Here is a 23,828-nt window from a genome sequence, read left to right on the forward strand (position 1 = left end):
CCTTCCTTCATCTAATATGCGGTCATTTTTCTTAACGCATAGGACATGAGTGTTGTTCCTAAGCCTATCATATCAATTTTATTTTATTATACATTTGAAGACTTTACCCAGTTCCTCGGTGAGAACATTTAGCTTACACAAAGAACGCACCATTAAAACCCTGTCATCCGGGCGTCCAGCTCCGTCCAGTGCCTTTTTCGGCCGGCCAAGAGGCCCTTCTTTTGTGTGAAAGAAGCCGCTTTACGGCCCTGAAGAACGGCCCCCGCCAGTTCCCAGTATAAAATAACCGTCTTCCCCGCTTGGTTTCCAGCTTGTCAGCTTCAGTGAGCATTCCTTTTCAATGAGCGGCGCCGCGGGAATTCGCTTTCACCTCTTGCATCTTTGTTAGTAGAACGAGCGCCGAAGCCCTCCCACTCAAACGCTCTGGACCGCTGAGAATCGCGCCCTAAACATAACCAATAACCAGAGAAAGAAGGTGAAATTCTCTTCGTTCATTAGTCGATTTCCCAGTAACGTTCCGCGAGACATTCTTTTGCCGTTCGTTTCCCGTGTGCCTTCCTTTGGGCTGTCGCCGTCTTCGAAAGTGGCGTGCACGGTTATTCCTTTTTCGTGGAAGTCCATAAGTGCTTAGAGTACGGACAACGTCGTTCGTTCCCTGCACATTCATGGTGGTCCTTATTAATGTAGCACATTCCACAGTTGTTAGAGGGACCGTGCAGACAACAAACAATTTCACTACGTCTGAAAGGTTTACCCTGCTCTGTCCCTATCAAACAACTCCGTTGCATCTCTCTCTCTCTCTCTCTCTCTCTCTCTCTCTCTCTCTCTCTCTCTCTCTCTCTCTCTCTCTCTCTCTCTCTCTCTCTTCAAAATAGCGGGCGTTCCAGTTTTAATGCAGGCGTCACTAAAATTGAAGGGCTAATTTATGCACATGAGTAACAGGAGAGGTGCAGCTGTAACGAAACTAGTTCGCACAGAAAGGACATGGAACACAGAGCACGTTGATGTATAACGCGCCACTAGCTTAATTCTTAGCGGGGTGCTCGTTTTCCTTTTACGTTCGAGCTGCACTTCACTGCAGTTCCGAAAAGAGAAAGGAGGAACATGAAAAGAGAGAAAAGAATAGGAACAGCAAAACAAGGCAAAAATAAAAAGCAAAAGCAAGGAAGTCATTCAGAATGAAAATAAAAAACTCAATTTTCGATATTTTCGATATTTTCGATATTTTGTTCCTTTTTTTCCGCCTGTGTAATTAAATGGCTGTCCATAATGGTGACAGCGTATTTTGAAGCAGTATATCACTGATGCGTAGCTTGCGTCACAAAAATTAACCCAGCTTCGCATACGTTAACAGCGAAGATGCGTGGCGTTTCCCTAATCTCTAACCTAAGCTTCATAGAACTTCTCAAAGCGAGAAGATCGATTCCCATTCGTGCCAATTCATTTTTGCCTCGGCGTACATTAGTATAATGTCCGTGACACGTCGTTAGGTTAAATTCGACGCAAATGTTACCCATCGTTAAGCCTAAACATTGGACATTAGGCGTAATTTTACACTTCTAGGCCTACGTCGTAAACTAGTACAAGTTGGAAGAAGTACTCACTGTACTCATTGGATTTAAATCAGAGAGTGCCAGTTGACGTCGCAGGAGTTCATTCCGCAATGTTATATATAATATTATATTTGCCACTCGGCTGCTTCAGCGCATGCGCGGAGCGTCGCTGACTATGCCGGAAACTACTGTAAGCTCCCGCATATAGGCTGGACCCCACTTTTTTGTCGTAAGCACTTTCGCGTTCTGCGTGTATGTATGGGCACACATGCATGCGTGTTCCGTTAGACCAAAATACGAGGCCTCGGAAGAATGCATAGGCCGGCAAGCGGACGATCCTTTTATTTCGCGCGAATTCCCAGGAGACGCCCTGTCCAGTGCCCAACGCCCTACATTCGGAAACGACCAGGCGTCCCGCCATCTCTATCATATTTCGTTCATTTGGCCGCCACGAAGGAAGGAATGTTCTGCCGCCATTCCTGCGCCCATAACGAAGTTGTCCGTGCTCTGGCAGCATAAGAGGTTCCGTGGTCCGAGCGAGCGGCAGCAGTGGTGGCCTTCGCGAAAGTCGCTGCGGCGCAAAGCGCAAAAGGAAGGAAGAAAAACTCAGAAAATATGAAAAAAAGACAGAGAGAGGATACGTTCTGCGCATTTTTTGTACGTCGCTTCGTCTTTTTTGTATTTTCGCAATTTTAGAGAAATAAAAAAAAGTGGCAAGTTGTGGAATACGATTTGAAGTCCTATTTCGTGCCCGTGGGTTCGGTAATCCTGTCTAAGCCTACGGCTTCAACAGAGGAGCCGAACATCGTTTTGATGTTACTCTCTGAAGAAGAAGCAGCATTAAAGACACCGAGCAGGACTTTCGAACAAGAAGCTTCTACTCCGCGCAACTAAGTTAGAAATAAAATTCGCTACTCGAGGGATAAGTTCCCTTTCTCTGACGAATCAGTTTGAACGCGTTTTATCTCCTCTTAAAACTTGTCCCAGTGCTGTTCGCGTGCCGGAGAAATAAAACGGGTTTTCACAAAACTGCGGAGCTCAGGCAAGTAAGCTTTAGTGTAAGTTAGCTGCTGTTTAGGGTTAAGTTTTTACGTGAAAGCGAAGCCAACCTGCGTCATGATTCCTCGCGTTATAGAAATAACTCTAAATAATAAACAATAACCAATATAGGCAAAAAACAGGCGTCTGCATCGGTAACTAGGTCGATGTAAAAGAAAGCGAAGGGATAACATGCCTGAGTGTGGTTTAAATCACTACCGGATTTAAATTCAATTAAGGAACTATCGCCCAGCATTTTACTGGTCGCTGACGCCCTTTTACTTGCTTGCCTTCGTCGTGCTTTCTCCTCATAATTACAGAAATGGCGGTTTCCGCAAACCAAGAGGGAAGTAATTTCGGACGACATAAGGAGAACATAACCGAGAAAATATGAATTATTTCGTCGGTGTAGCATAACTGTAATTTCTCAGTTAGGTCTCTGTGAATTCGCAAACTAACCGTCGGACGTGGTCAGCTTAAAGCGTACCTTAGACAGCGTTCATTATTAAAGGATATATAACCTCTTGGAACACAAGATGGCGTTTCAGCGCGCATTTTTAAAGGTGCCATGAAGACAAAATACATTTTTGTTGCATTTAATATAACTATACAGACTTTGATAGCTTACCCAGCTCCACTCCAACATACCGAAAAAAAAAAGGCGAGAAAATTGATGAACTTTCAAATTTCGCGCCTTTATGAGGTAATATGGACAGGACTGACATGACTGGCACTGAAGACGTTTTTATCAGTGTATTAACAGTGCGTTAGCGTTCAGGTGATGCGATCAAACGGAAATACACTCGGGAACAAGTTAAGAACGGCAATAGCTTATGTACGGTATCATTCCGCCTAAGCGCCGGTCAACGGGAGTGCGCGTTTTGAAAGGAGATTGGTATGAATCCGGGATATCGCCTGCCTTTTCCCAAGTAGCTTGTTTGTCGTCGCTGCAGACATTTAGAAGCATATTATGTCCAAAAACTAACGGAAACGGCTCGTGCCATGTTCAAAATATTCCCAGTAACGCACTATTTGCGCCGCGCGGTGATGAGGCGCAGCCGAAGCTTCCGTGTCCGTTCTTAACTTATACCCGTGTATATATATAGAGAGAGAGAATGCATTCAATGGTAAAAGCGAGATTAGCCGAGCCATATCGCTTAGCATGCTACGCCATATGAGGGAACGAAAACATGAAATAAATAAATAAATAAATAAATAAATAAATAAATAAATAAATAAATAAATAAATAAATAAATAAATAAATAACTGCAGCCTTTTCGGCCCACAGCCTCTATGTTCCACCGCTGCCCGTAACAGAAGACATCAAACATGTCACTCTGTTTATTTATTTATTTATTTATTTATTTATTTATTTATTTATTTATTTATTTATTTATTTACCCGTGTATAGAATCGTCACTAAAATCTCCCAGTCGTGTTTTTCAGTGGTGCCATAGGTGGACAGCCGCCCACCGCACAAACAAGATTTTGTGATGCCATAAAAAAGTTGCCGGAAAGAAGTTGTTGTTGTTGTTGTTGTTGTTGTTGTTGTTGTTGTAATTCTTTATTTCAAAGGGAAGGCCATGCGGCCATAATAAGGGAAGAGGGAGAAGAGTCAGGGAGGAGTAGCCGAGTAGCAGGAAAGAAGTAACGAAGCCGCCACTGTTTCATCTGTTTTCTCTAATATCTCGATTATTTGTTTGAAGTTGGCGACGGAATTGGTATCGCTGTTATTGGGGGAAAGCAGTCTTCTTAATAAACCCAACTCGATTTTGTCTCCACGTCCTCCTTAAGCTTGTTTTCTTCTCACTCGTGGGGCAAAAAATGAGGCCAACGGAAGGGGTCAGGTAACAAGTTACTGCTGAAGTGAATTCGGCCTCTCTTCCCTATAACCGGTTTTTGGAGGGGCGGAACCCGTTCGGTTCAGGACCGTTTCAGGAGCGAAGCCCCTTAGGGGCTGGGACTGTTGGCGACTCCTGTCGTCGTCGTTGTCGTAATAATAATAGTCGTCTCATGTATTCACGGTACTAAAACACCGGGAAACTCGTTTACGCCTCGCGCTGGAACGTAACGCGTACTAAACAAACACCGCGCCACTCGGTTACGCCTCGCGCTGGATCGCTTCGTAATCCGTAAGTACTAAAAGGGGACACTGGTTACGCCTCGCGCGCTAAAGAGCTTTGTGTTTCAAAGACCAGAGACTTTTACAGCAAAGCTGTATACGTCTACCCCCCAACAGTTTCATCTCCATTGAGAAAAACGACAAGGCGCCAAGAATACACTTAAACACTGCATGCTTCGCTCCCCTCGCCCCTAGGTTTCACGTCAGTGGAGATGGTCCGGAATTTTCCAACAAGTTTTTTGCAACTCGGGTTTGCAACACAGAAAATGGGCATTAGGGCAGCGCGTCCACGCACGCGTAATAGGAAAGCTTCTGTGCGCGGGCAGTGGAACGCGACTAAAAGAGCCCAAGGCAAATGAAAGCGATCATCTCAATGAGCCGTAACAGGGTTTAGAATAGTGGAATGCGGAGTGACCGTCGACTTGGCGCCGGTGGCGACGTTCGAAGCTTGGGAGACAGGAGTGTCAGGACCTCAGGGTTCGCGAGCTGCCCAACGCTCCCTGCCACTCGCTAACTGTGGAGGGAAAGGGAACTTGTGCCGACTCTGGACGAGCACAAACGGAGAAGGAGACGGGACGAGCGGTGCTATTAATCATGAACCACCAACACGCCCAGCAGGAGGTTCTTCTAAATGAGAGATGACCTCGTCGCATATTGCGGCGCGTGCGTGAGCAGATCTGCGTGACAGCGTCGGGATGAGCCGCTAGGGCGCACGGGGCTCACGCGTGTTCACGCTTTCGAGGCGGTCAGGGTAATGCATGAGCTTGCATCTTGCAAAACGTTCACGTCGAAGCGGCGTTTTATTTTTTTTTCCGTGCCGCTGTTTTGGACGTGCGAGCTGCCCTCGTGCGGTTCCCGAGCGGGGCGAAATCGATTGGCGACTCGGAAAGTTGAACACGTCGTTTCTGCAGGATGACAAATTTGATAAGGACGTGTTTTGGATAATTGAAAGTGTTTTGAACGTAGATGGCCCTAGTGCTGTTCGCAAGCGCAAGGCCCGTACACCAAATATTGTTTTAATGCGAAATGATTAACAGATCATTGAGCAAAAAAGCTGGAGTTGGTGTCTGTAACAGCGGAATGGCTCCTAGACCACTTTTTTTAGTGTTCCATAGCTCAAGACGTTCCATAGCACGCGTTTTAACTCACCAATAGCGGAACGTGGCCGTCCATGCCAGTACATTGCAGATGAGTAAAGTGCGGAAGAACGCAGCCGAGCGAGCGAACACATGTACAGGCAGAACAGTCCGCCTTCCTCGCCGACTCCCACAAAACATGGCGGCAGGAGCGAGCAGCGGCGCAGCGCGTGGAGTCTGATCGAAGCCAATCGAAAGCATAAAGCAGAAGCGGATCGCGAAGCGAGTCGTCCCAGGCGGCGAGGGGACGAAGCCGTTCGAGAACGCGGGGCGGAAGCGAAGAGTCTCAAAAGGAGGAGGAAAAGCTAGCCTTGTAGAAGAGTCCTTGTACCAGGACACCTTGAGACCGTCCGGATTCTTGGGCCTCTTCACCAGCGAAAGCTGGTCGTCACGGTCTAAGTTAGACCATGCTCTTTGCCAGTGCTCAGGAAAGGAGGGAGATAAGGGGTACTTACGGTATCACCTATCGCCCACATATTATGATAGAGGGTGCCTGGAGCCTCGCAGAAGCAGCGTTGCGAGAAGTATAGGGTGGGGGCCAGAATGTGTGGGCTCTATTGGGGTGGGGAAAAGTATTAGTTTGGGTGCCCCCGGGATATCGTTCTTGTTATTTCGTGAGATTTTTTTCCGAAGGAGATATATCCCCTCCAGGCGGTAGTGCTGCGTTTTTTCTTTGAAGAGGAGGGGACAGACCGGCCGCTGCTTGCCGAACGCCTGGCTTCCCTGGTGTGCCTGTTGTAGGGCATTCTATAATAGAGGGCGTTCATTTGGGCATTACTGCTTTCTCATTTAGAACCCTTAAGAAGTGCTTAGGAGTTTTCGGAGTTTTTGACATATTCTTAGAGGATACCCTTCAAGCTCAGGTAAGGAAGGCTGAAGTAAGAGTAAGTAATTATGACCCTGGCGTACAAGCCATGGTGTAGACGCAACTACCTGGCGAGGACAAAATGTGAGGCCAGCTCGTCACCTGTTTGTCCTCCGAAGATCGAATTGGCCAAACCAAGGCGTCGTGCGACATCACAAGGTTTCGGCAAATATGGCGCTAATTGCGTTAAGGACGCTGCCATCGTATGCTGCACAACGCGTCTGCTCTCTTTGAAGGACGACGCAAGCAAGAACAGGCGTTAGCTAATGTTTCGTTCCAGCATGCCCGCATGGAGCCTAACCGAGGATTTTTAAATGCGGAGCGTTTCTTAGTCGCACGATGTCCCTCGACCGTCGGCGGCGGCGTCCACACGCTCACTGCGCATGCGCGTCGCGGCGAGGCGCAGGTGCGCGTCTCTCCCCCGTACCCTCCTTGCTCTCAACAACAGGAGCAGCGTTGTTCTCCGTCCGCACCCCTCCCCCTACACTATAAAAAAAAATAATAGTTATCGGCGACTGGTTTCGATCCCACGACCCTGTGGGCGGAACGCGAGGTACATGGTGCTCTTCCCACTGCGCCACAAAAGCGACACAGAATCAAAGGCTACGAACGCGCCTTATATCCTTGACTCATTCGAACTACGTCAAGAAGCTGCTGATACACGGCAGCAGTTGCATCGATCTCGTCTTCACCAGTTGCTGCAACGCACGACCACTGCTTAAAGACCCCTTAACAGTACACTTTAGCGACCACAAAGCCGTCGTTCTCAGCGTCAAATACAACGACAACATCAACAAATAAATAAATAACGACTTAGAACAACCTACTCCTTGCCTTCACTTCTTGCGTCACACAAAAAAGAAAAATTGGACCCATCTCTCCACGAGGGGGGACTCGAGTCGCAAAATCACGAAAGTAATAATTAATATATGAAAGAAAAAATAATAATTAATAGTAATAAGCAATAATAGTTAACACATTCACTACCACCCCACCACCACCCCCCAAACACTAACGTTAACGCAATACACCCACCCCCTACGCGACGCATTTACTCGAGTCCCCCCTCTGGCGAGATGGGCTCAATTTTTTTTAAGGCATCTGACACCCGTGAGGCCACTGTACCTGCAAGGGACGACTCTTTTTTTCTAAAGGCTTGAGCAATCCTATCTGGACTCAGCGAGGAACCCTGTCTGTCTGTCTGTCTGTCTGTCTGTCTGTCTGTCTGTCTGTCTGTCCGTCCGTCCGTCCGTGCGTCCGTCCGTCCTTCCCTCCGTCCGCCCTTCTCTAAAGCTTGATGTTTCACGCTTTCGACGCATACGAAAATACCAACAGTAAAACCCGTTAGGGGCTCCAAACATTGATATAAGACTCCTATCGCCCCTAAAAATGACTTGCCAGCAATGCACTTGTATGTAGTACTGAAGCCGAACCTGAAGTGGATCGGTGTATAGCGCTCCGTAAAAATACATGTGGTTTTATGGAGCTATTTAATATGAGCCCTTAGGCCTTCACATTTTCCTGTAAGACACCTTATACTGCCCCTGAAGTGGATGTCTTCTTAGCAATGCATGTATAGTCGTGAAGATGCGTGTGAAGGGCGTACAGCCAAGTGGCTTAAGCATTTATCCCACACTTCTCACGTTGGAGTTCCTGCGATAGCTTTTATTGGGCGAGAGAGATATATAACATTTATTAGAGATATAACATTTATTAATTGCTCGAGGTTACAACTAAGCGCCTGTTCAGCCAGCGGCAGTGTGATTTGTGGATCATCGTCTTTTCCATGTCCTTGGCCACACATGACTCATGCTCAACATTGCTCACGTTTGTGGGCAGATATTACAAGCATGTCCATTAGTACTACGCACGTGGCTACTGACATGACCTTGTGCGTCAGTCCTTGAGGTTCTGAACGAGCTTTATGCGCGACGTTCTTTTCCATTGCATTCAACCGAACAATACCGCTTGACGTCGTGTCATTACTTACTCCCATTCTCGCTGTACGCACATTGGTTCAAACGTCGCCGCTGCCAGAATATAACATCTCCTTTTAGCATTTTGCGCCGCAGATTTACGGGTGCACGAACAGAAAACGTTGCGGGCGGGATCAGCATGAAGGCGTTTCAAGGATAAAGCGCCATGACAGTTTTAAGAGCAGAACACTTAGATCGCTTTGTTGTCGCAGCTCGCTCGCTGGAGCCTACTCGAGCCACGCGGCGTTCCGTCGTGGCGGCTGTCGTAGGGGCGTCCCACAGTGGCTTCGGAAGCCAAGCGGTTTATATAGCCATAAGCGTCTGAAACTCCTGAACCGCTGGCGCTTCTCATACATCTCCCCGTTGTTTAGAGCAAAGAAAACTGCAGGCAAACTTGAGGCAAAACATACGTAATTAACCGGCAGCGCCCGCGTTCATTTATTCAGGAACGCTGGTTGGGTTGGTTTTTACAATAGTAAGCGAACGAAAGTGGCTGTGCAAGAAAAAATGTCGCGTTCCAAACTGCGGAGGCGCCGGCAGCATGCGGGAGGAAAAAGAAGCACAAAAAGAACAGAGCTTCCGCTGGCGCAGTTTCAGGAAGGGGGCGCGAGCACTGCGAAGGCGGGAAATTTGAATTGCATTGGACAAACCTCCGTTCCGTTCATCAAGAGAGAAGTGAGACAGGGGCGGCGATGAGCGTGACGGGTGGTAGCAGTCAGCGAATAACGTCGTTACAGCCCATTGTGGCGAATCACGCTCTGCCCTTCCGACAACTGTCGCATTGAGTGGAACAGCATTAATTTTTATCCCTTTCGCATCCTCGGTGGGACACTCATAAAGGCCATCGTCGCCATTGTTCTTCAGGCGCTCACAGCTGTTCATAGCGGCATTTCATAGCCTCAAACAGTTGTCAACGCGGGTAGGTCGCTTGCCGCCGAGGCGGGAGCAGTGTTCGGAACGTTTCATTCGTTTTCTCCGCCAGATTTTGCAAAGTAGTGCTTGCTCCAAGTTAAGCGAACCAGGAAGTCATCGCCTAATTAGGCCTAATTTCACGCGCCGCCGTAATTGGTGCCGCGCAAACTTTCGCGGCGTGGGCGGTGTACCGTGCACCGCGAAAACTAAAACGCCTTCCACGTACGTAGGAGGCTCGCTTAGCGACTTACCACCCGTAGTTTTCTCGCAGCTGGTAGGTACTGTGAAGCATTGTTTGAGTGACGTTACGAAATGCCGAGTAGAGATAAGAGGGCGGGAAGTTTTTCGTCCGTTAAAGAACTTAGTTGCGGTGCGGAGGTTTCCTCTTCATCTTAGAAGGTGTTGGAGAAAGCCGTCGTTATGGGGACGGTGCCGCGTTAGGGCGTTAGGGCCGCCACTGTTCCAGACTTCGCGCGCGCATTTCTTTGTTTCGCGAAGGCGCCAGCGGCGTGCGCTGCTGTCTCGAGGGGGCGGCGCGAACGCGGTTATTCTTGGCCCAGTATAGCGTGTCGACCACCAGGGACGGCGCGTTTATTGGGAGACTTACGGCCGGCAGCTCGCGCCGGCGGTTCAAGGCCTTTGGCGCCGGCCACGTGTGTGGGTTTGATTGATGCCCGTAAACGAGGGGGGCTGCCAACGACCATCGCAGCCTTTGCGAGTGACTGTGGTGAGGGTGATAGTAACAATACTAATGAATTAATTAACATGTGAATTTAAAGGCGCCATGAAGACAGAACACAACCGTGTTTAATTTGAAAGAACAGAGCCTTTGGTGACTCACTCAGGGCCATTCCAGCCAGGAAAGATGTTTTCTTAACTGATCGAAAACGTACGATATATTGAAAAAACTTGAAATCTCGCGCTCAATGACGTCAGCAGGGACGCCATAGAGAGAACACTAAATAAATCGGAGCTTTTTCACTTTGTGAAGAGGGAAGTTTAGTGAAGATGACGCTCTGGTTGAATTTGCTTGTCCGAGTATGTATGTATGTATGTATGTAGGGGTTGACAGTCAAGAAAACCTCGGAAAGCAAAGGGGAGGTTGTGGTGGGTCATAGAAAGAGATGAAGAATTTTTTGAGTCGAAAAGAAAGTGGCGAAAAATTGCCCGCCGGGTGGGATCCGAACCCACGACCTCCAGAATACCGGTCTGGTGCGATAACAGGGTGTCTAGCGACCGGGAAAACCGGGAAAACCGGGAAAAGTCAGGGAATTTTGAGCCACCGGGAAAAGTCAGGAAATTGTCAGGGAATTTTTTAATCAAGTAGTACCAGTCAGGGAAAACCACTTTGAGGCCAGCCCACACAGTTTTAGAATAGGGGAAACCAGTGTTGGAGGCCCCCTAGAAGTTACCGAACACAACACGTTCGCGCGCGACGAAAGCGTGAACCGCATGAAACGCTTTTTGGTTTTTCTGCAAGGGAAAACGCGGCGCGTACGCCCGAGGCGCGCTGATGCCGCCGCGCAAACCACCCGCACGGTGCGTGCCGAGCGGTAGGCGTTGGCAACATGGCGGCAGCACCGGCCGCGGAGTCGTGCGGTAGCTCCAACGGCCGCTTCTAACCGCTCTTTAAAATGCTACTCAAGGCACAAACGCACTTGCTTGTGCAGGAAAGGAGCCACCGCAGGCACGAAATCGTCGACGCGGCCGTGAAAATACCGCGCACGAATCGCGTGCAGAAACTCGCCGTGCGGTTCACGCAGCTGGCTTAGGTTGCTGGGTGCATTTGCGGCAGAGGGACGTCTAGGTGGTGCCCAAATCGCACGCAAAACGGGCTTTTTTTAGCGAATTTTAAAAGGTAGTGCTTTTTGGGAGCTAATCTTGAAAGAACTTCCTTATGACATCAGGAGCCAGAATTACATAATCAAAAGGGAACATGGTTTAGCGCGAACCCAGTGAACCGCATGGGGTGTTTTCTGCTCGCGAAAACGCGCCGCGTACGTCACAGGCGCGCTGACGCTACCGCGGAACTAGAGTTCCTTTATATATAGCTATGTATATAGCTTATATATATAGCTATATAGAGGAACTCTGCGCGGAACTTCCCGCACGCTGCGCGGGGTGCTGCCGGCGGCGGCAACATGGCGGCGGCTTCGACCGCGAAGTGGTGACGGGAGTTCGAGCGACGGCTTCTAAGCGCTCTCTATAATGCCGCACAAGGCACGCACGAAGTTGCTTGTGAGGTAAAAGAGCTTATAATGTGGGAGAAAACGCTACAATAAAACATCATCCGCGCCGCTACTAAAAGGGCCCATGCAATACCTGCCGGCGTGGTAAGCCTTAACATCTCTGGCGGAGCCAGCCGGCTGCCTCGAGAGCTTCGAAACTGCCGCCATGAGGCGCGCGGCTCCCCATTGGCGCAAGTCGTCAGGCTCCTCCCACTGCCGCGCGCGACGCGCGGCATTTTCTGAGCGACGCAGAAGCTGCCGCGCGCGCGAGTCGTCGACGCGGGCGTCAAAAAATCGCACGCGCAACGCACCATGCGGTTCACGTTGCATGTCAAGCCAGGACAATCAAGAAAAAAAGCAAAAGGTGCTTGCTGAAGCGCAGCTTGAAGCTTCTATCCCGCAAGATGAAATAAACTATCTGAAGCCATAACTGAAGGCAAGCAAACCTCAAACAACAAACTGAAATTAATCAAAGTGGATTTTGAGAATTAGGGCACTTGCAACAAATGTGTTTTTCCGTATGATAGAATGTGTTTTCTCTACGCTTTTTATATGCTTCACGGACCGTTTCCACAAAATGGCGCGTGTTGTATTGGTCAGGGAATTTCAACTAAAATGGTCATGGAAAACCTGGAAAAGTCAGGGAAATTGAATTGGGCAATTTGCTAGACACCCTGGATAACCACTACGCTACCGGCGGGGCTGTTTCCCCAGCACTTTCTCGGGTATTTATGTTAAGGTATTTTTGTTTCCTGCACTTGGGGGTGGTAGCCAGCGCCACTCGGACTACTAAAAAAATTCTTCATCTCTTTCTATGACCCACCACAACCTCCCCTTTGCTTTCCGAGGTTTTCTTGGCTGCCAACCCTTATTTTCTGTCTTATTTCACCGAGCCCCTCATTTCCCATATTCTGATTCGCTACATGCTTAGCGAGGGCCTCTGTTCTGGCAGTCTTGGTGCCAAAGGGAGCTTAAGAGGGTTCAACGCTGGTCGACCACTCTCGACATGTCGTAGACACTCGAGTCACGGCCCGGGGGTTACAAAGAAGGTCCCCTTCACCCCGAGTAGTCCGAGTGGCGCTGGCTACCACCCCCAAGTGCAGGAAACAAAAATACCTTAACATAAATACCCGAGAAAGTGCTGGGGAAACAGCCCCGCCGGTAGCGTAGTGGTTATCGCACCAGACCGGTATTCTGGAGGTCGTGGGTTCGGATCCCACCCGGCGGGCATTTTTTCGCCACTTTCTTTTCGACTCAAAAAATTCTTCATCTCTTTCTATGACCCACCACAACCTCCCCTTTGCTTTCCGAGGTTTTCTTGACTGCCAACCCTTATTTTCTGTCTTATTTCCCGAAGCCCCTCATTTCCCATATTCTGATTCGCTGTATGTATGTATGTATGTATGTATGTATGTATGTATGTATGTATGTATGTATGTATGTATGTATGTATGTATGTATGTATGTATGTATGTATGTATGTATGTATGTATGTATGTATGTATTGTTCATAGGAAAGGGAAGGCCCACCAACAGGCGTAAATTGTCTCGCCCAGGGGGCGGACACCGGAACGCCTGCTGGTGTAGGGGGGGAATAGGGAGGAAAGATTAGACACGAATAGGAGGATAGGGGAAAAGGTTGACATTATAATGTATATAACACACTGGGCAAAGTTGACAGGGATAAATATAAAACACAAAAGAGAAAAAAAGGAGCAAACATAGAGGAAATTGGCATTTCAGAGAAACACTACAGATATAGACAACACGTGAAACTACAGAGGACAATGTTTAAAACACATGTAAAAGTGGACTGCCAGAACAAAAGCTGCCAGAACAGGAGCGGGGCCACCATGTCCCGCGTCCACGGGGGCCACCACCCCCTCGTAGAGCACCAGCATGCGCCCCATGCGCGAGTGGTGGTGGCCATGCAGCAGCGTACCGCACCCCTCGGCGTGCCGCAGCCGGTCAATCTGGCCAAGAGCCCTCAGGTCAGCCGTCGTCTCAAGGGTCCACGCCCCCGTCTCGGCCAGTGTCTTCTCGCACGGCGAACTCTGGGGCAGGCCGAGGCAAGCAAGGACCTCCTTGCGGTGATGCCTTTCCAGCTGCCGCCATGTTGGTTTCCGCAGGCTCACCAGCGGGAACTCGTACATAAGAAGACCCACCGCCGAGGCACTGTACAGCTGGAGGGCCGTCCGCTGTGAGCAACCACTGTCCCCGGCCACCATCTTGTGCAATGCCGTGGTGGGCAGCTGCGGCCTAGCTCGGGGCTCCTTGGCTGCCTGCGGGAAGTTCAGCCGGTGGTTCAAGGTGATCCAGGTCCAGTGGTCCAGGGTGCGCTACCTGGGGTGGTAGCGCACCCTGGTCCTCCACTGGAGCTCCTCGCCATCGATGGTCAGGCGCCGGGTCCATCCACGGGCGGCGGCGTCCGGATGCACCAGCATGGCATGTGTCTTCGTCACCGACAGCTGTAGGCCGACGCCCGCCAGCTTGGCCCGGATTGCATCCATGGCCGCCTGCAGTTGCCGTACAATGGCTCGGTCCTGACCCTTGGGCCCCAGCGCCCACAGGGCGATGTCGTCGGCTTACACCGAAATGTACACTCAGTGGCCCCCTCCTCTGGGCAGGCAGCCTGACAGGGCTGCCATCACCAGGTTGAAGAGGAAGGGGCTGATGATGGAGCCCTTTGGGGTGCCCATGTCCATCGGCCGGGGGGCCGACAGGGCGTCCCCCATCTGCGCCTGCGGCTGCGCCGTACGGCCCGTCAGGAACGCCTTGACGAAGCCCCGCAGCTTGCCCGCAATGTCAGCCTCCTCAATGGCAATGGAGATGGCATGACGCTGCAGGTTGTCGAAGGCGCCCCTCACGTCCAGCAGCACCACCGCCGCCACCTGCTTGGAGGCCCTGGCGTGTTCAAGGGCCACCACGACGTCGGCGATGGAGTCGGCGGATGTTCGGTGCCTCCAGAAGCCCATTAGCTGCTCGGGGATGGCCTCTTCCCCTTCTGCGGTGGCCTCCATCCTCCGCAGTGCCACCCGTTCGAGCAGCATGCAGCCGCTGGATGTGAGGGCCACGGGCTGGTACGCCGTGACTGCCACAAGGCCCTTGCCGGGCTTTGGAATGGGCCGAAAGATGGCTAGCAGCCACTCAGGTGGCAGCCGGCCCGTGTCCCATATGACGTTGTAAGCGGCCAGGAGCCGGCCGAACCCCACCTCATCCAGATTGCGCATCATCTGGTAGGTGAGGCCGTCCGCTCCTGGAGCCGACTTACGCTTGCAGCTGCAGAGGGCACTGCGGAGCTCAGTCTCCGTGATGGGGGCGTTGTTGAGGGGGTGATGCACCTCCCCCGTCCAAGCAACAGCATCAGCGGGTCCTGGTTCCGCCTGGTGTGGCAGCAGGAAGTGTGCTGCGAAGAGGTCGGCCAACTCCGCAAAGCTGGCCTTCTTGCGGATGGTCATGGCAGCTAGGGGGTTGCGGTTCTTCTGGTGCTTCAGGATGGAGTTGAAGATGCCCCAGAGGCGGCGGCAGCGTCGGTCGGCCTCCGAGCTGATGCACAGCTCGGCCCAGCGCTGCCGCCTAAGGCGGCTGCCGGGATGGCGGCAAGCTGCGTCCACGCGCCGGTATGCCGTCCAGTCCGCCCGCTCCCCCGAGCGCTAGGCCTTCCTCTCCGCGCGGTTGTGCACCGGCCGCAGCGGCAGCAGCTTCAGGTCTGGCGTGGTGGCCCCATCGGCTACTGTGTAGCTCAGTGTGGCTTGCCTGGCGCAGCAAACCATGCCCCGGAACAGTTCGGCTCCTTCCCCCAGGTCCTGCTCAGCAAGGCAGCGCCGGAACAGGTCCCAGTGGGTGACGTGGTGCAGTGCGGCTCGCTTGGCTGTGCGATGTGCAGTGTGTAGCGGTCGGAGCTCCACGTGCTGGGCTCCCTCCTCCACGGGGCCTGTCCTCCTGTGGCGACCCGTCCTCCTCCAGGGACAGGTCGCAACACACCACCGCCGAGCACTGGGCACGGTCACACGCCGTGGGCCTGCGATAGCCGATGTAGCCCGGCAGGCGAATCCCCCCCCATGCTGTCCCTTCCCACTCGCACATAGCTCTCCTGTAGAGCCACGACATGGGGCTCGTGCTGCAGCAGAAACGCACTCAGCTTCGCACGACGCGGTCGCAGCGAGTTGACGTTCCACTGCGACACTGTAGGCACCAGGGGCTGCTGTTGGGTATTTACCATGGCCCTACCTCTACGTCATAGACTAAAGACATATGCTTGGTGGGTAGGGACAATGATATTTCATTATAGTTAGCACGGCTCAGCCAATCACACCGCAGGCTCTATAGTGGATGAGACAGGTGGATGCGGAAGAGCGCACGGCATTGCACAATGTCGGGGGAGGCCCGCTCGACGAGTGCACATTAGAACCCCGTTGATACGTTCTGAGTTCAGACAAATTCCCGGTTTGTACGCTCTCAGTTGCGAACACTACAGATTCCCTGTAGTACGTTTCTTACCGGATAGTACGTTTTCCTGGATAGTACGTTTCTCCCTCGCCTTTTTTTTAAACGTATAAACGAAGTTCTACTACGACTAGCGAAAGAGGCGGCGGTGGTGGAGAGGAGAATGAAGTGGGGCTGTAATAATCATGTTCCCTTAGTAGATGGTCATGCTTCACTGCGGAACACACAGTGTGGGTAAGGCAGCTTACAAAGACCAATATTACCCTAATCCGCCTGAAGTTGGCTTCGCCTCTGAACACGACTGCATTGTGGGAAGAGATTCTTTTAGGGGTAATATAAGCCGTCTTATACAGTCGAATACGGATATATCGAACTATTGTCTGTATCGAACAGCTTCAACATCCTCTTGGTTATCCCATGCAAAAGTATAGCGCTGTTGTACGTGTGTATCGAACTCCCGATAATGGGCACGTTCGATATATCGAACGCTGCGCCCCAAGTGCCCCTCCAAGTGCGCTTTTCCTGACGGCGTGAGATGCGATGATGGTGACTTCTCGCGGGCCCTGCCGCGCTCGGTTTCTGGCATTTTTTTCTGCGTGCTTGAGTGGTTATCAATGGTTGATCGCACAGGGGGACCTATGTGTTGTGGTGTGTGTTTTTGTGCACGGCCCGCGTTTCGGAGCCACGGTGACGGAAAACCGGAAGAATTTGGATTTAGAACAGTCTCTGAACTTATGACGCAGAAGAAGGCGCAAGTGATTCTCACAGATCGTATGTTATATAAAGTGTGGTGATCGTTGCGCAGTGGCTTGAATTTACCGCGCTGTGAGGAACAAATCGGTAAGCTACCGCTTTTCGCGCCTTTGAAAAGCTTTCAGTGGTGGATGGAGTTTTCAGGTACGCTTCAGATAGGCATATTTCATACTTCAAATTGTCGATATATCTAACTATTTCGTGATACCCTTGCAGTTCGATGTATCCGTGTTCGACTGTACCAAAATAAAGTGTCTCTACGATTCTTTTAATGTTTTGTCATTTTTTTCATGCGCTGAGTCCACGTCGCTAAGTTATATAGTTACTGTCGGCGAGAGACCCTGCGATCAAAGACATATAACGCTTTGCTGTAAAGCCATAGTTGTGTGTGTTAACTGCATGTTACCATCGGCGGGACTAGGTGTCCCACAACAATCATTCTGTCATGTTTCTTGTCGGTGGCTTTGCTCGGCGACCGCGTTAGAACGGTGGTTTGGTCTAGTTGGTGGTGCATACTGAAATTCGAAACAGCCCAAAAAGACGGCACAAGGAAACGACGACACAAGTTGTTGACGACACAAGTTGTTGTACTCAGCGCCTTGTGTCGTCGTTTCCTTGTCCCGTCTTTTTGGGCTGTTTCGAATTTCAGTTGGCGACCGCCCATCAAAATCCTGTGACGTCATCAAGACTTGACGAGAAAGCGACTGGGAGTCACCACAACTTCCCCTGCATTCCTCAATATCTTCGTTATGCGTTCGAAGTTCGCATAAAATTTCTATCATTGTTATTCGGACAAATCAGACTTTTTGGCACACCAAACATTAGGATAGATCGACCAATAGGGCACTAAACAGCCGAAGATGAAGACTCGAATCATATAAACAGGCGCCAACTTCTAACTGTTTATTTATGAAAAACCCCGCTTATTTATATACAGAACCCGAGTATAGATAACGTCAATAATTTTTACAAGGCTGACATTTGCTAACGGCAGCTCATAGATAAACTAGTGCATTGAACCAGCAACGCAGGCAAACGCACGCACTACTGACGGTACCGACATGGTATCATGAGGACAAGAACATGTTCTAAACTGGGGATTAGACAGTATCTTTAACGGAAGACAACTCTTTGTCACTTGCTGCTAGTGACGGCGTGCGGACGGGCTCGTCTCCACAGTTTTTGATGAAATACGCCTCGATATTTCGCCCGTCTAACGCCCTATTCGTCTATCTCCCCAAGCATGAACCAACTAGCTCAACACGTTTTGTTGACCCTTTAAGAGCTTTACGTCCTGGACAAACTTGGGAAACCATGCAACAACCTACGGCGCGCTTTGTTCATTTGAATAGGTGTTCCAGTATTCCAGATCGCCTCGAAAACGTGGGAAAAGGTACGTAATTTCAGAGCGTGGCTTCCAGCGTCATATTACCGGCCTTACCTATCCACCTCATCCACGACTGGAAGTTAAGCAGTAAGAATAATAATAATAATAATAATAATAGAATACTGGCCGTGTATCTGCTCAAATCGCTGAAAATGTCGTTGAAAGATCGTACTCTTCTGCCCCCCCCCCCCCCCCCCCCCTACTCCATAACTACCTTTCCTGTCTCATCCGCCCACCTCTCACGCGGTTCCACTCCTGTATCCGCCCACGTGTTGGATGTTGACTTAAATCAATTCAATTTTGCCGCGTTCGCGCTGCTGGCGCGCCATCTGTTGGGACTGTTAGGACTTGGGCTCTATCCAGGAACACAAGGCTCGGGCGCAAGCCGTTTTGGCATTTTTTGATTAAAATATAGTTTTTAACGCGTTTTTTCTTTGCTCTCACAAAAGTTTACGGTCACGTCTATTGCTAAATAAAAGAACACTGCAAGTAACAGTTATGAGTCTATATACTGCCTTCAATATGCTTAATAGTTCCTTTTTTGCTGAAATGGCGATAAACTTGTAGAATGTTTGTCGATTTCCGGGATTGAAAGTGTTTTGGCTGTGTAAACGTTTCGTTGAAGAATTCTTTTAGCTTTGCCGGGCGGCTGAATCGAGGAGACAGACAGACAGACAGACAGACAGACAGACAGACAGACAGACAGACAGACAGAACAAAATTTTCGCGTTTGAGCAGCCTGAGAAAGACTATCGTCTTAAGAAAACTTCCCGCGTATCTGTTTGCTCCTAGGACCGCAAGTGTCGTCGCAAGACGATAGCATTTTACCGTCCTCCAACTTAACATGCTCTCCTCTCTCCCCCCCCCAAGCTCGCTCCTCCCAAGGCTAGTACAATGGCGACTTTCTCAATTCGATTCAATTTACACGCGCTTAGTAGCCCGCCTTCTTTTGGCGCATTTCTTACTTGCTGTCGCAAAACGCACTCCGCGTGTGTTCTTAATTAAAAGCACGTTCTTCCTGTTGGTTTCGCACCAGCATCTTACCTAATGCACCCCTGAGGAAGCCGTGGTTCTTCACAAAGCGAGCACGGAGGACGCACGTCGGAGCAACTGCTTATTCATTCACAAGTGGCAATGAAGTAGTCACACGCACCCTTGGTCCCTTCACTAATCACCCTCGTAGAGTGACTCCAGGGACCTTACCAATAATCACCAGTATTCAGGGCCTCTCCTTAGCACCCCCTTACCACTAAGGATATGACATATACGCAGTGATTGAATGCAAGCTATCCGCGCCATTCACGTGGGCATAATTGCGGGATGGTCTAGGCGAAGCTTTAACAAAATTGCTTCCCCACTCTGTCACTCTGAGTTGGATTCGTAGTCGCGATTGAATCCGAGGCAACGAGGTCGTGCATAGCCTCGCCCGCTGCACGGAGTGCATGGGATTCCCTGGCCTTATCTACCCACGTGGGACACTACTCTCCACTTCAAACAAGAAATAGAGCTTCACTACGAGAACAGCAGAGAAATTCTCCGTACACTGCCTGTTCCGGACAAATTTCTAACCACCAGGCAACTACGCATTCTTCGACGCATACACATAAATACACTCCTTGCACCTGCTCGTTCTTTCCTCTACCGTACCCGACACTCCCCACCATTTCCCAATTGTACCTAAGCTTACGCTAATCTAGGGCATTGTATTTACTCCTTCCCCATTTCAATTCAGTCCCCACACTTTCCGCACCCTCCTCCTTCAACGTAGCGGGCTTGGCTATAGGCTCGGACCGGCTGACGAACTAGTTGGCGTTGGTGAACCTAGCCCGGGACATTCTCGACGAATAATGTCGTGCTTTCATTAAGTTTTTTTTTTCTCCTCTTTCTCCTGCACGACCCATGGCAGTGTTTTTAGAAATTTAAAATGCTCTTGCCTATATGTACTTCTTATCGAAGAAGTTTACACTTTTGACAGACAGACAGACAGACAGACAGACAGACAGACAGACAGACAGACAGACAGACAGACAGACAAGCAGGCAGGCAGGCAGAAATACAGACAGACAGACAGACAGACAGACAGACAGACAGACAGACAGACAGACAGACAGACAGACAGACAGACAGACAGGCAGGAAGACAGACAAGCAGGCAGGAAGACAGACTAGCAGACAGACAGACAGACAGACAGACAGACAGACAGACAGACAGACAGACAGACAGACAGACAGACAGACAGACAGACAGACAGGCCAATATTTCCCCGTCTGAGTAGCCCAAGAAAGAGTGTCGTCTTGAGAAGAAAATCGGAAGAGAATCGGAGCAGGAACCAGCGGCGTACGCAGTGTCGATGTAGTTTGTGCTGGAAGCGAAAATATTGACCGCTGTTCCACCGGGGAAAAGGAAACCGTTCCCCATTGTGAAATCAACCGGACAGGTTCGTTAACTTCTTGCGCATTCCCGGATCGGTTTCCATCTCCCAGTGCGGCTATGCCGAAAGTCGTATGAATAAATAACTGCGTTGCCCAACGTGCGCGACTATCTAGTTATGGCGGCGGCCATTTTTGTCTCGGGTTTCCTCCGCTGGCGGTGGGCCGAAAGCGAGCCGGCGAATGCTTAATTCAATTTCCATTCCGTTGTTTCCGGCGGCCGCCGGCACGTGAAGCAAAAGCCTGTTTACACAGCGCGGGCTTCGTTTGCTCAGCGCTCGGCCCGGGACCCTGCAGGGTCTAGGGCTCGTGTTTCTTCTGTTCGCGCGAATGTTTTCACGGGGCGCAAAATTTTCGTTCGCCGGCGCAGCGCTAATAAGCTACGCGCAGTTTGTTTATTCTCTCGTCTTTCTGTTTTTTGCGTTGGGGGATGTAAGCATCTCCTGTTTGGTATCCAACGATTCCGGTGGGTGTGTAATGGCGCTTTCCAGGGGGATAACAGGAGCGCGCAGAAACTGATCGAGGGTGCGAGTGCGCATGCGCGGCTGTGAGAGCAGTGTTTGTGCTCTTGATCGCGCACTAGAAGGCGTAAAATGCGTCGTCAACGAGTAACAGCGAAACTTCGCATTTATTCGCATTGTAGTAACAGCGAACCTCCGTAGGAATCATCAGGTATTGAAGAATCACAGGGACAGACGGGTTAATTGTGCGGCCGACGTTCCTAGCAGGGAACGGACACCTGTGGCGTACCTCTCTGATATATAGCGCAGCAGCTTTGAGCGTTTAGTCAGGTAAAGTTTCATGGTACTAAGGTTTAGCGGGCGTACCGGAGTGAGCGCAAGACCGCCGCGGCGGTTCAGTGACTAAGGCGTTGTGCTGCTGTGCACGAGGACGCGGGTTCGATTACCGGCCGCGGCGGCCGCTTTTCTGGTGGAGGCGAAAAGCAAAAACGCCCGTGTGTACGAGATTTCGGCGCTCGTTAAAGATCCCCAGGTGGTCAAAATTAATCCGGAGCCCTCCACTACGGCGCGCCTCATCGCCTGCGTTGCGTCGGCGCGTTAAACCCTTCAATCAATCAGTCAATCAATCAAGCAAACAATCAATCGATCGGAGTGAGCGGAAGTGCAAAAAAATTTCGGCCGAGCGTTTTCGTCACGTGATCGTACCTGCGAGGGAAGTGGGAAAATTTAGAGAGGTTAAGAAAAGTGTTACCGAAACTCTTATCACGAATTATACGATAGCTACGCGTTGTGGCTGCATCCGTCACATTTATACAGAGTTCTCCTAGGCTTTCTTATGGGACTCATTTATTGTCGTGATAGCGTGGATGACTTTGACTTCTTTTTGTTTCTCAAGGTCCTCTTCGCGCGGTTTTTAAAGGGACACTGAAATTTGTAAAAACAAGTTTGCATGGATCGGTAGGCAACAGTGCCACGAATGCAAATGTGTCATTCACGGCAACGGGAGATGCTTATTAACGCAGGAAATGCCAAAAACGTACCAACAGATATCTTCCCCTGCGTTCACTCTCCCGCAACACATTTTGGGACGTCACAGATTTTAAATGTTGAAGTGCGGGATTGGCGCTAAGGTCTTCTTTGAAACAAACACCTAGGCTGTATTTCAGAATGGTTGTTGGTTTATTTCAAGTGCTTGTTCCAGAAAACCGCTTAGGCAAGCTGGATGGACAAGAAAGACACGGACGCCGTTAGACGACGACGGTGCTTCTTGTTCTTAACGCTAGGGATGGAATTGACAACGCTGTTTATTGATGACCGGCCTTTGCGAAAACCTGTCACGCGTCAGGGTGCAAGCAATGCTGTGCAAGAAACCGTTCCAGACGAGCGAAAACTATACATGCCCTCCATCACATTGCCTGGACAGCTAGCCACTGCAACTGGACTGTAGGAAAAAAAATAAATCTCATAACAGACGTGCCTGGATTCCGGGCAACCACTAAGCAACACGAAGAAAAGGAATAAAAAGATGTAGGAACTTTAGAGAACTCTTTTCTTGTGTGCTGAGATGATAAATTGAAAGTACGTGACTCCATTTAGCCCAGGCTCAACAGGGTGGTCTGGAGCAGTTTGCGCTGCTTGAGGTTCGTGCAGCGCAAACGATAAGCCCACGCAGTAGTCCACAGTTGTGGGAACGCAGCTATGTCAGTGTGCCTAGCCGGCAGTATTACCCTTAGCAACGAGAATGCAGAAATATTCGGCAGTGTGTGCGCCCATGTGGTCCTGGCATCAGGTGAAAGCTCGGTAGGGGCGCTGCTGTGTGGGTGCAGATGGCGGCTCACGGGCAATCTGGAATATCCTGGAAAGTGGCTTCCGGACTTTGATCTTGAACAAAATGATCTCCAGCGCTGCCGGCCCAGCTTCTATAAATAACGCGTGACGAATTCCTTAACTCCATGAAAAGGTCTTAGGTAAACAATCGCCTTTGTTCTTCGTATCCCCCTTCAGCCCTGTGTCGAACTATCAGGGTCTCTGTAATGGAACATGAAGCACTGTGCGGCGAATCTCTTGTCGCCTGGACAATGTTCCTCGGTTCAACGTCCGTGACTGGGGTCACTTTATTGTAATGCTTTCCTCTTAACTCTCTACAGGTCCACGTGCGACTCCGAAGTAACGTTCGATAGTTGGTAATCTGCACTGGGAGGGGCAGTGGCCGTACTTCTATACCTCTAGGTATATTCTCATTGTCTCTCTTCCAATCCTATCACTGCAAATTGATAAGAATATGAATGATATGAACTGCTTTCCGTGTCTCCTAAAGGTTCATTGCGAGATCGCCCAGGAGAACGTGTTATCGAATAAAAGTTGTCACTAACTTCGTATAGCCAAAACAAATAAAATCAGAATGCTGATCAGTACTTGTCAGTCAGCCGAAGGAAGAAGCTTAAAAGACATTCTAGCAATACATTTTAGTAACACTCGCCTTTTCATTTCATCATATTCGTGGCGGACCTCTCAAGTGCCG

The 23,828-nt window shown here is 50.1% G+C and overlaps 1 protein-coding gene and 1 non-coding gene across 2 annotated transcripts in view; both read left to right on the plus strand.

Annotated features, from left to right (window-relative positions):
- Positions 1–23,828, plus strand: part of LOC144149331 (potassium channel subfamily K member 1-like) — a 207,630-nt gene that overhangs the window by 112,117 nt on the left and 71,685 nt on the right. The gene's annotated exons all lie outside the window — the stretch shown is intronic.
- On the plus strand, positions 12,987–13,059 carry Trnat-ggu (transfer RNA threonine (anticodon GGU)). The gene has a single exon. It is a non-coding gene; the product is annotated as a tRNA-Thr (tRNA).

This window comes from Haemaphysalis longicornis, unplaced genomic scaffold (assembly GCF_048455015.1).
Source record: "Haemaphysalis longicornis isolate Haplotype H1 unplaced genomic scaffold, Haemaphysalis longicornis Haplotype H1 scaffold_8, whole genome shotgun sequence".
NCBI lineage: Eukaryota > Metazoa > Arthropoda > Arachnida > Ixodida > Ixodidae > Haemaphysalis > Haemaphysalis longicornis.